Source organism: Egretta garzetta, unplaced genomic scaffold (assembly GCF_000687185.1).
Source record: "Egretta garzetta isolate BGI_Z169 unplaced genomic scaffold, ASM68718v1 scaffold250, whole genome shotgun sequence".
Taxonomy (NCBI): Eukaryota; Metazoa; Chordata; class Aves; order Pelecaniformes; family Ardeidae; genus Egretta; species Egretta garzetta.
In genome coordinates, this window is record NW_009258294.1 from 527,791 (window position 1) to 540,367 (window position 12,577).

The 12,577-nt window shown below is 39.2% G+C and overlaps 1 protein-coding gene across 5 annotated transcripts in view; it reads left to right on the forward strand.

Moving 5' to 3' along the window:
• Positions 1 to 12,577, forward strand: part of KDM4C (lysine demethylase 4C) — a 290,608-nt gene that overhangs the window by 3,998 nt on the left and 274,033 nt on the right. Inside the window, exon 1 of one of the 5 annotated variants that reach the window (XM_035893605.1) lies at positions 2,903 to 2,989. The exons of 3 other annotated variants lie outside the window; for them this stretch is intronic. The gene's annotated coding sequence lies outside the window, so the exon portion shown is untranslated. Of the gene's footprint in view, positions 1 to 2,902; positions 2,990 to 10,375; positions 10,460 to 12,577 lie in introns of those variants that run through there. One more of the 5 variants, XM_035893600.1, reaches the window with a different exon arrangement.

A 12,577-nucleotide genomic window follows, 5' to 3' on the forward strand; every position in this document is an offset into this window, starting at 1 on the left:
CTGCTGGGTTTTGTCTAAGAAAATTAAAATGCTAGTTATTAGCAGGTGGTGTGCCTCTAAGAAGACCTAGGTAAGTACTCCTATTCATAATAGGTGCTGTATGACAAAAATTACTGTGGTGGGTCAGATTTTTTTAATTTTCACATTTTATTTCTTTGCTTAAAATGTAATTTATGAGTTGTTAAAATAGTAAATGAACCTATGGCTTTGGAGCTGGATAAATTGTTTATAATCATAAACTGCTTTGAAAAAAAGAGGACAATTCTGATTTAAAACTAAAATTAAAATTGGGGGAATGTGTAGAAGTCTGAAAACTGAGCTATGAATAAAGGTGTATCAATAAAAGAATTTAAGAAACTCCGTAAGTTTTAGGAATCAAACTTATCATGTTTGGGTTTGATTTCGGATGGAAGTATTTAGAGTATTTGATTTGAATAAATGATGACAAATATTTCAAAACTGAGATCAGTAAAAACACCTAATATTTGGAAAAATATTAAGTGACAGTAGAGACAAACCTTTTTCTTAACTGGTTGTAGCCTTTGGGGTTGTATATTTGGCTTATGTTTGAGTTGGTGAAGCTTCTAAGCTCACAGTGTTCTTCTGTTGTCCCTGTGGAATTATCTTCTGGATTTATTGAGACACAAATCTTTGCGGGTTCCTGCTGTACAAATGTTAGCTATGTAGTTTACTTTTCATTGAAGTTTTTGCATGGCGGCGTGATGCGATGTTGAGCTCACCAGAGGCGCAATGTTGATTCTTTCTTCTTGCTCCTTTTGTCTGTTGCAATAGTGTGGATTAGAGCCATGCGGTTCTCAGATACCTGTCCGTGAGTTCATTTTAAGTGGTCTGCCTCTGGCGTTAAATGGTACGCCAATGTCAGTGGCTTGTGATCGCTTTGGAGTGAGGAGGCTTTTGGTCATGTGAGCTGAGCAAATGATGCTTTCTCCATGGCTGTGAGCATTGTAGCAGGCCACAGAAGCACAGTATGACTCTGCTCTGCTTGTGCTTCCTGGTCACGTGCTTCCCGTTAGTGTGCATACTCTCAGTCATAACAGCAGAAGGACAAGACGTGCGTGACTCTTCCCTGGCCACTAGGTATTGGGTCTATGGTAATTTAGAACAAGGTGTAAGGGCAGGGGAATCACGTGAAATCTTGGAATTACAAAAATCTTTTATGAGAGAGGAGGTGCTCACTGTGAAGCTTAATAGTAGCTCAACCTTATCACAGGTGCAGAAATACTGTTTCAGGTGCACCATAAGCAGCTTTGAGGGGGGAAAAGTACATCTTTCTGTTTTTCAGGTTATAGAGACTCATTTGCAAGTGTTTGGGGTTTTTTTTGTTTTTTTGGTTTTTTTTTTTGTCCTGTCCTTGTTCTGCATCTGATAAAGGATTTGCCATGTAGTGGTGGCTTGCGAAAAATATTATCACTATTACTATAGTGTATCCCTGAAAAGAGTATGTGTGTTTTGATGTTAAGGAGTTGAGAAATCCAGGGTATAAAGATATCTTTTGGGAGGAGATCTGTAAAGGCAGTTAATAATGTGCCACATAGTTAGGGAGTTTTCTTGAGAAATGCATATTGGCAGAAACAACAGACTTGGCATAACTGTTTAGAAGTGCTTAATCAGGAAGCAGTTCACATCCACCACCTGCTATTTGTATCCCCAGCAATATTATATCGTAAGCTGCATTTTAGCCATGAGTGTTTTTCCGAACTTCTAGGTGCTTGTAAATTAGCTTTTTAAAAACTGACTTCTAGGCCAAACTGCTTTCCAGTCTCCGTGAGGACTACACCCAAATTTGAGAATGTTCTTACTCCATTGTGTGAATTCATGGTTTACTTGCATCTTGAATAGCGCTTACAGCTTTGGTACCTTTCCCCCTGACTAAAAGTAATTTGCTGTAGCTGGTGAAGATCCAGAAATAGGATGCAATGAAGATCAGAAGTACGGACTGCATTTTCTGTGAGGAGACTAGGAGTCTTCAGCTTAGAAAAGTGGTGACTGCAGGAGACCATGATAGAGATCTGTTAAGTCATGTGTGGTCTGAAGGTAAATGAGCAGATAGTTAACTGTTGCCAGTGTGCACATGAGATGTCAGGTGAAACTAAAATGTGAAATATTCAAAACATACAGAAGGAGGTACATCACTTAGCATTTTATTGATTGTGGAATGCTTTCTCATGAGATGCTTTGGATATTAAGGGCCTACAAAGGTTCAAAATCATGGGCAAAAAAATCTGTCAAAGTCCAGAGAATGCAATAATGTTCTCTTCGTCAAAGGGTTCCTTCATCTGTACATTGCTGAAGACTGAGATGGTATTCTGGAGAGTTATAATTATAAGCTACCCCTACACTTACTTTTTTCTAGGTTTCTGCTGTTAGCAACTGTGGAAACTTGATAGGTCTGACTTGCTACTGCTGTTGCTGAAGGCTATAACACAGTGCTTCCAACTGGGGCTATGGATTATTTCATACCTGTGTTTTCATTAAAAAGAAAGTAAAAACTCTTGAAATGTGGGTTGCAAATGAAAATGAGAAAAATACTTTTTTTTTTTTTTTTTTCCTTCCTGCTCTTTGTCCCAGATCAATTATTTCAAGATGTTTTTGCATGCTGGGTGCCTGGTGTGGGAGAGGAATGTCTATGGAATGAATTCAGGTCATTTTTCTTTTCAATATTTATGGGTTCAAAACAGTTAATTTTTATATTTTTGGAATTAATTGCTGTAAGGGTAGGACCAAGACATAGAAATGTGAACTTGGAAGTTTGTCAAACTTCTAAAGAGCTTTATAGTCAAATTGAGATGGTTTTAGGAGCTGCAGAATATGGAAAAACTATGGAAATTTGGGTTGCAAATGAAAATGAGAAAATTTTTTTTTTTTTTTTTTTTTCCTTCCTGCTCTTTGTCCCAGATCAATTATTTCAAGATGTTTTTGCATGCTGGGTGCCTGGTGTGGGAGAGGAATGTCTATGGAATGAATTCAGGTCATTTTTCTTTTCAATATTTATGGGTTCAAAACAGTTAATTTTTATATTTTTGGAATTAATTGCTGTAAGGGTAGGACCAAGACATAGAAATGTGAACTTGGAAGTTTGTCAAACTTCTAAAGAGCTTTATAGTCAAATTGAGATGGTTTTAGGAGCTGCAGAATATGGTTACCTATCCAGATTCCTGGTTTCTTAAATTTTTATATTGGATTAAATACTTGAACATTCCTAACATTTTTAAACTTAATTGATTCTTCCTGATGACTTCTGGATGTCTGATGAATGTATACCTAACCATGAGATTTGGCTTTTAAATGCCTCATATCACAAATACAAAACACTGCGGCCCATACATTTAACAGTTAATAGGGCCAAATAACATAAATAACAGATTTGGAATTCTTGATAAATAGGATCTTTTTCTAAGCCAGGTACATAAACTAGGCAGATGCACTTTGCATGTAGACTCTTCTTAAAGGAACAATTCAAACACAAGTGTGCAAAAACAAATGACATTGAGAATTAACTGCTTGCGTGCTCAGTAATAGTTGGACATGTAAACTATGCTTGTTTCCGGTTACCTGAAGGTCATTGCTGTAGCTAGTCGTGAACTGTGCGTTATTATAGTATCATACATCTCTGAATTTGCTTTACCAAACAATCTAGGGAGTTGGATGGCACCTACTTACAGATTATGCTAAAAACATTTTAAGAATTATGTAGGAAAATGCAGAAGTGAATCAACCCATATCTGTGATAAAAATAAATTACTGGATGAGCTTACTGAGTTTTTACTTATGTTGTAAATAAAATTGCTGCTTAGACTATTAAAGATTAAGACCTGGCTTTCTTGTAAGAAGTTTGTACAACCAGCTCGGCTTTTTTTGCAAAATGGACTCTGTATATAGGAGGTTAGTGGAAAAAAAAAATCATAATTTTCCTCAAGTTTTGTCAATAAAATGTTTCTATCAAACAATTCCTAAAAAACAGTGGCTAGTACTTCATAATGAGAATGCTCTGTCTTGTTTTTTTTTTTTAAATGGAAAACTTTTGTATCTGACAACTATTTTCAAATAATTTATTTTGTGTATTCTTTCAGATCAGCCTCAACAAAATGCTGTGGCTTTTTGTGCATGCCTTTCTCTGGACAAGTTCATTTTCTTGTTGTTAGTTATTTGAAATAATTTTGTCAGGATGAATTATTTCTTCCTCAAATGTTTGTTGTCCCATAGCTAGTGTGGCTGATAATTTGGAAGAAAAGGGTAAAAAATGTGTGTTTTAACTAATTTATCTGTCAGAGGTGATGACCTTCAAAGATTTGTTCTCTTTTCTTCCTGTCCTCCTCCTTCTCTTTCTCATTTACTGGAGCTTGATTTATGTAATTTGTTTAATTTGGGTTGTTGAGTAAAAGTTGTGGACATTGATATTTTATAATTTGAACACACAGAAACAATAAAAAAATCTGATCTTCCAAAATATGAAGGCACTTATTTTATGAGGCAAGTATGACACAAATGGCCGGTAGTTATTTAGCACTTTTCCATGCTAGCTAATCATGTTGTGTATAGCAGAGCAGACGTAGCAGGCTGTGTTTTTTCTTCTCACTTGTTCAGCAAGTGGTCTCAGTGCAGAGGCCACAGTGAGCACCATTTGACAGTCCAGAGATGCCTCCCACAAAGCATCTTTGGAAGAACAACTATGTCAAGTCTTGTGTAGTTTGAAGCTAGAAAATTTTGGTTCCCTGCTGGTGAGGGGTGAGACTCAAAGTAGTGGTTAGTTCATTTTATACCAGAAGTAAAAAGAAGTGGATAGCATTCAGGGGACATCTGACAGCTTAGTATTAAGGTGGGGAGAGAATACTCTAATATTGAAAGTTGGTTTCATGTAGTGAAGACTGCAGGCTTTTGTGCATTTTAACCAGCTGCAAATTAACACGTGCTGTTTTTCTAGTGTATTTCATTCTGTTTTAATAGAGTATTTTCTAGTTGTGTAAATCAGTGCCTTGCTTGTAATTTGATTAAACACAATTGCTAGTTTGGATTTCTATATTGAGTATCAAATAAATGAAACCTGGAAGATGTTTTCCAGTTCTTGGGATAATATATTCTGTGTTCCTGTGAGGGTATGGAGGCTTCTGTGTGGAAGAGTGGTATTTAACAGATAACTCTTCCACCAATAACTACTATTTAGTATCCTGACAGCTTTAGCAATATTGTAAGGTGTGGGTATTACAAAGAGCAGTCCACTGTTTTGACAGGGGAGGCTGGAAATCATAGCTGCCTGGTACTAATTTGGGTGGTTGAGATTCAGTTGTCTGCGGTGGGGTATAGAGGTCCTTTCCTTTTCTTAGGATATAGAAGAAACGATCCTGTAGATTCTTCATTTACCAAACCATCATGTAGATAAAGTGTGTGATCAAGCATGTAATCTGGTACACTTCTGTTCTGTAGATGTAGGTAATTAACTCTTCTCATATCCAGCCTCAGTTGTTAATGTCAAAGCATGCAGAAAGTTACTCTTTTCTTTCTTTTCTCTTTTCTGTTTTTTTTTTTTTTTTTTTTTTTAGTCTTTTAATCAACTTTTTGTTCTGGTAGTTAATGTGCATATCAAAGTATCAAGTTTGTTATGTTTGTGCAAGCTATGCAGTTTAAATATTACAGGGTTTGTTTAAAAAGCACTTCCCCAGTCATTGTAATTGGTGAAATGTGTTTGCATCTTGGATTATCTAAACACTGGTAGCATTAATGAGATTCCGTCTTGCTGTGAGTGTATTGGCTTTTCTAGTATTGTATGTTGACATTTTGAATTAGGTTTCTCAGGCCACATACGGATATAGATGTGGACAATTAAACTTTGCTGACCTCACATTTCCACTTCTGTAGTAATAAGACAAATGGAGCATTAATATACTCCTGGCTGATGATTTGAAGGTCTTTTAACAAGGCCTGACAATGGTGCTTTAAACTTTTTAAAAGGAGCATCAGGTTCTTTAACCCAGCTATTGACTCTCTAGCTGGCAACTTTGGACAAGTTACATGCTTGCATTTTATCTAAATTTTGCACTGTTTAATCAGACATGTTTTAAGACATAGGCAAACTACTTGATCACCAAGAAACTCAAGCTTTATGAGCAGGCTTTGCAGTTTATTGGATCAGGCTCGTACCTTGAGCTTGTGTGACTAAAGCTTTCCCATGATTAGCTAAAGAGCTTCTTTCTTCCAGTGTTACGCAAAGTACTAATGTATGCTAGTTTGAGTGGAGTATGTCTTCTCATTTATTCAAATTACCATCTTATTTTCTATATAGTCATGGGCAACCTTGTCAATGTGCAGTACTGTCTTGCAAGGGAGACAGAAAATGGCTGATTACAATTCAGGGTTTAAAATAACTAAAAATTTCTGGCTTATGTTGCTTGTCTTTCTGTTTTATAATGTGCTTCCTAAATGGAGATACTTCTTTCTCTAACTTCATATTTACTGATGTCTTGCACATTTTCATTGTGTAATAGTAAATAAAAACTCTGGACGTTTTATTTCTCAGCTTGTACGGTTCTGTAATATAACAAAATAGATAATTATGTATCTACCTAAGTGGAATAGTTAAGACAGTGATAGTATGATTCCAATGTGGATTTTAATTTAGAATGGCGTCTTAGCAGTTAGGTTCTTGTCTGCAGAAGAACCTCTGAAGGCCTCTTATACTGGACTATATTTTATGCTCTCTTGTTCTAGTGATTTGGTGGGGTATAACTGAATTTTTGCATGTGAGGAAAAGTAGGAATTGGTGTGAGAAAGTACGTAGGACTCTTGAATTCCACAGAGTCCTTGAGAGAATTACATAGTGTGTCAGAAGTTAATAGAATTTAATTGGAAGACAAACATTTTCCAGTTGGTTTGTAGCATAGCTTTGGTTTTTTGTGGTCAGTTTAAACCATGTAATTCACTACTGGTGCTTACTGTTTTAGATTTACACTTGCAAAGAACATTAACTGCAATAATGAAATTGTGACATTAATTTAAGAAGTCTCCACTGATAGATCATAGCTGTAAAGGTGTTAAATTACCATTCATTTTATGATTTCTTAGTATCATCTTGTAAGTATATGAACTTCTAATGTAGCAAGTCTATAGCCTTTATTATCTGCCTCCTAAACTGTAGTGGTTATGTAGTAGAATCTGCTCAAGGAGTGTTCTTGCAAACATTGTGCTTATCAAAAGCTGTTTCACCCAGTAAGTTAATGAGAAGACGTCTTTTACTGAGGAAGAAGGGTGACACAGGAGCGTGGATCAGACTGTTTATTTCCATCAAAAGTAACAGAACTGGCTGGTCTGTGTGGTCATTGGGTAGGGAACTGGACCCTAAGATCATAGAATCGTTCAGGTTAGAAAAGACCTTTAAGATCATCAAGTCCAACTGTTAACCTAACACTGCCATTCCACCACTAAACCATGTCCCTAAGCACCTTGTCCAACTGTCTTTTAAATACCTCCAGGGATGGGGACTCAAACACTTTCCTGGGAAGCCTGTTCCAATGTTTAACAACCCTTTCAGTGAAAAAATTTTTCGTAATGTCCAACCTAAACCTCCCCTGGTGCAACTTGAGGCCATTTCCCCTTGTCCTATGGCCAACACCCACCTCACTACACCCTCCTTTCAGGCAGCTGTCCTTTTCTCCAGGCTAAACAACCCCAGTTCCCTCAGCCGCTCCTTGTAAGACTTGTGCGCTACACTATTCCTGATACCAGCCAGGATGCCGTTGGCCTTCTTGGCCACCTGGGCACACTGCTGGCTCATATTCAGCTGGCTGTCCACCAACACCCCCAGGTCCTTTTCCGCTGGGCAGCTTTCAGCCACTCTTCCCCAAGAATTGCATGGGGTTGTTGTGACCAAAGTGCAGGACCCGGCACTTGGCCTTGTTGAACCTCATACAGTTGGCCTCAGCCCATTGATCCAGCCTGTCCAGGACCATCTGCAGTGCCTTCCTCCCCTCGAGCAGATCGACACTCCTGCCCAATTTGGTGTCATCTGCACACTAACTGAGGGTGCACTTGATCCCCTCATCCAGATCATTGATAAAGAGCCCACTTGTGACCATCCACCAACTGGATTTAACTCCCTTCACTGCAACTCTCTGGGCTCAGCCATCCAGACAGTTTTTTTACCCAGCAAAAAGCATGCCTGTCTAAGCCATGGGCCACCAGCTTCTCTAGGAGAATGTTGTGGGAAACAGTGTCAAAGGCGTTGCATATGGAAGCAGGTAGAAGAAAGATCCTGTGAAATAAAGGATTTGTTTTTTCCATACTCCAATGAACCTGGGCAAAAATTCTGCCTTTCCAATGCCATACACTTGGCTCAATGGCTAGTTGAAAGTTTTTAATTCTGCTTGTGATATACATTCAGGTTCATCACAGTACAGTTCAGTTACATGCTTGAGCCTTGTGTCAATTCCGGAGATGTAAAAAACCAATCTAGTTAGTATCTTTACTTTGTTATGTTTTGCAAACAGGATTTTAGGAATCTAGCAGCCAGGCAAGCATGCTGGCATGAGTGATTGTGACGGTTAGCGTGAGTTAATCGCCATTTGCTTGTTTGATTAACAATCCTTAAATTACCTAATTTCTTCATTGTGGATAAGTGCTACAGTATATTCAGTTAATTTTGTAATTCCATGTTTGTTTGATATGTTGCTGTTTTTAAAGCTGGTCAGGTACTAAAACTGATATGTTTTGGTGAGATGTCTTGGTTGAGAGGAATTTTTGTCATGCTAATGTATGCGATAATTAGTTTTTTGTGCCTGTTGCTTGAAACCAGACACTGCCCAAAATCATCCTGCAACTTTTCTCATAGCTGAACCACTTGAATATGGCTTTTTCTTGTCTCCTTCCCCCTTTTCATGAGGGATGTAGTATATCAGTTATCTTTCAGGCTTACACCCCTTCACCTTAGACAAATTTAATTCCAAAACTTACAAAAGACTGAGCCTTAGGTACGTAGGAACATGTCCAGGCATTGTGTGTTTAGCTGTGCAGCTGGAGTGTTTAACTTACAGCAGTAGGTAGGATTAGCTCAGAATCAGAGAACTGTGGAGGTTGAAAGGGACCTCTGAAGATTGTCTGCTCCAATGGCCCTGCACAAAGCAGGTTCAGCTGCAATTGATTGCTCAGGCACTGTTGAACTGGCTTCTGAATATCTCCAAGGATGGACACTGCACAACCTCCCTGGGCAACCTGTTCTGTATTCGATCACGCTTGTGCTAAGTTTTTCACTCTGTTTAAGTAGAATTTCACATATTTTGGTTTGTGCCTGTTGCCACTTATGCTGTCACTGGGCACCACTGCGAAGAGTCTGGCTCTGTCTTTATATCCACACAAGGCTAACATCACAGACTCACAGACTTGCTGTGGTTGGAAGGGACCTCTTGAGAACATGTAGCCCAGACCCCACTGCTCAAGGAGGTTGATCAGCACTGTGTCCAGTTGAGCTTTGAGTATATTCAAGGACAGACACTATGCAACCTCTCTGAGCTAACTCTTCCAGTGTTTGACCACCCTCACAGTGAGAGAGTGTTCCCTGATGTTCAGGAGGAACCTCCTGTGTTTCAGTTTGTGCCCATTGCCATTTGTCTTGTCACTGGGCACCACTGAAAAAAGCCTGTCTTGCTCTCCTTCACTCCATCCCATTAGGTGCTTATACATGTAGAGAAGAGCCTTCCCTTCTCCAGGCTGGACCATCCTGGCTCTCACAGCCTTCCTTCATGAGAGATGCTCCAGTCCCTTGATCATCTTAGTGGACTTTTGCTGGACTCTCTTGCAGTAGCTCTGTATCGTTCTTGTACTGAGGAGCCCAGAACTGGGCACAGTGTTTCAAGTGTGGCTTCAACAGTGCTGAATAAAAGGGGAGGATCACCTCCCTTGACCTGTTGGCAGCATTCTTCCTAATGTAGCCCAGGACACTGTTACCCACCTTTGCTGCACAGGCACATTGCTGGCTTGTGTTCAATATGGTGTTGCCCAAAACCCACAAAGGCCTTTTCAGCAAAGCTGCTTTCCAGCCTGCCAGCCCCCAGCATGTAATCTCATATAGCTGGGGTTGTTCCTTCCCAGGTGCAACCCTTTGCACTTCCCCTTGTTGAGCTTCATGTGGTTCCTGTCAGCCCATTTCTTCAGTTTGTCAAGGTCCCTCTGGATGGCAGCACAACCCTGTGGTGTTCAGCCGATCCTCCCAGTTTGGTATTGTCTACAAATATCACACTGAATTAAACATAAATAGTTGCTCTGATTGGGCGTAGATAAAATTACCTGTCTGAGAGATGTTGAAGTAGTGAGACAACAATTCAGTTATTGGTTAACTGAACATAATTCCAACTATTGGTTGTTGCAGCATGTGCGCCCCCCATGCCCTGCATTGAAGTTAGTGCTTTAGGAATGCTTGACTTGGTTTGGGAATGCTGGACTTGGTACTAGGCAGGTAAGTGGATAAAACACGTTTCTTGAAAGTTCCTCTCTATCCACTAAAAAAAAGAATATTACTGATGTAAAGGACAAATTCATAAGTGGATGCTGAAGTAATTTGCTTTAAAAAAAAAAAAACAACCCAAACCAACAACCAAAGAATGAATCAGCTCCTCTCTTTTTCTCTCTCTGCTCCTCCTCCCCTGCAAAGCCCCCCAAAACTGCACTGATAATTTTGGAGAACACCAAAAGAGTTGAAGGAAGGATGTTAATCTGTATGCTATGATGAAATAGCTATTGACAGCCAATGGAATGGGTTGAAGGGTGTAAAATGATAGATAATGAAGGACTATTAAATTTTTTCAAAGTGAAGAAATAGCAGAGAGTTTGTTTTTTAGAGGTGTACACGTGTGTGTGTATAAATGTATTAGATAAGTATATACATCAGTGAAATACATAAAGGTGAAAGCTTAAAAGCTGAATGTGTACACAGAAAACAAATATCCTGTTTGACTGTATTCCTACTGCCAGTTTACTGTCAGTGAAGCATTACAAATAGTAAACACTGTCTATTGCACTTTGCCATGAAGGAAGGCATAGCTTCACGTTTGGTTGTAAATCCGAGTTTAATTTTCCTGGGACTGGTCATAGTAGCAAGATTATACATGGAACTTCAATGGATGGGAATAAATGAAGGCTGTATTATATATGAGCCAGCTGTTTACTACTGAGGGAAGTTACCCCACTTGTACATGTTGAGGTGTGTTTCCCTATATGGCCTTGATAATTTAAATACAAAAATACCCCCAAATTAAAGTGGTACTGATTTTCAGAATGGGGGAGTTGCAGAAATCCAGTTAATTTCAGTTCAGACAGGGATGAAAAGTAGTGTAGGGAGGGGAATAGGGTGTTACGGAGGGTGGGAGTGTGGAAGAAGAAATCTAAGTGCTAAGAATGGAGAGTGTTGTGCTGGGTGAAGCAGGGACGCAAAATGAGATGAAAACTAAGGACACAGAAAGCAGGCTAAATGTTGGAATACCAATTAGGAGAGTGAAACATGGAAAAGCCATAAAGGCATCTTCCACATGCAGCTTTCTTGTGCAGTGATTCATACCAAGCTAGAAGGGACGTGAAGCTAATAAAATTAGTGGCTAATACACTGACATACAAGCAAAAGTTATGGTGACAGTGTGTGGCATAAAAAACATGGTTGCATACATTTTGCAGATGGAGAAAACAAGGAATGAGTTAAATTACACGCTCAGGAAGGCAAAATGACTAAAAAGGTAGTTGCAGTTGAGTTATTTATATTCTGAAATGAGCTTTTTTGTAAAATTTAGGAATTTTGTGAACAGTAGATGGCAAACGGTGATGTATAGTTGGAAATAGCAACATGTGCTGAAGCTAAAATGTATCTGTCAGTTGCCTAAAGATCATGCCTTTCATGAGTACTGTCTCTTGCTATGAAACAGAAATATAGAATCATAGAATCACTTTGGTTGGAAAAGATCTTTAAGATCATCAAGCCAAAGGTTAACCTAACCCTGACATCCCACCACTAAACCATGTCCCTAAGCACCTCATCTATCCTTCTTTTAAATACCTCCAGGGATGAGGACTCGACCACCTCCCCGGGCAGCCCATTCCAGAGCCTGACAACCCTTTCGGGGAAGAAGTTTTTCCTAATGTCTAGCCTAAACCTGCCCTGGCGCAACTTCAATATGACTTTGTTTTTGGCCATCCTCAATGTAGAAATGGAAAGAAGAAGAAATACTGATTGTCTTTATGTGTATCACTTTCATGGTTTGTTTCTGGTGAAGAGGTTTCAGGGAATGGGCTATCATATAGTCATAGAATCATAGAATGTTTTGGGTTGGAAGGGACCCCTAGAGGTTATCTAGTCCAACCCCCCTGCAGGAGCAGGGACACCGCTAACTAAATCAGGTTGCTCAGAGCCCCGTCCAACATGGCCTTGAATGTTTCCAGGGATGGGGCCTCTACTACCTCTCTGGGCAACCTGTTCCAGTGTTTCACCACCCTCATTGTAAAGAATTTCTTCCTTATATCTAGTCTAAACTTACCCTGGTTTAGTTTAAAACCATTACCCCTTGTCCTGTCACAGCTGGCCCCACTA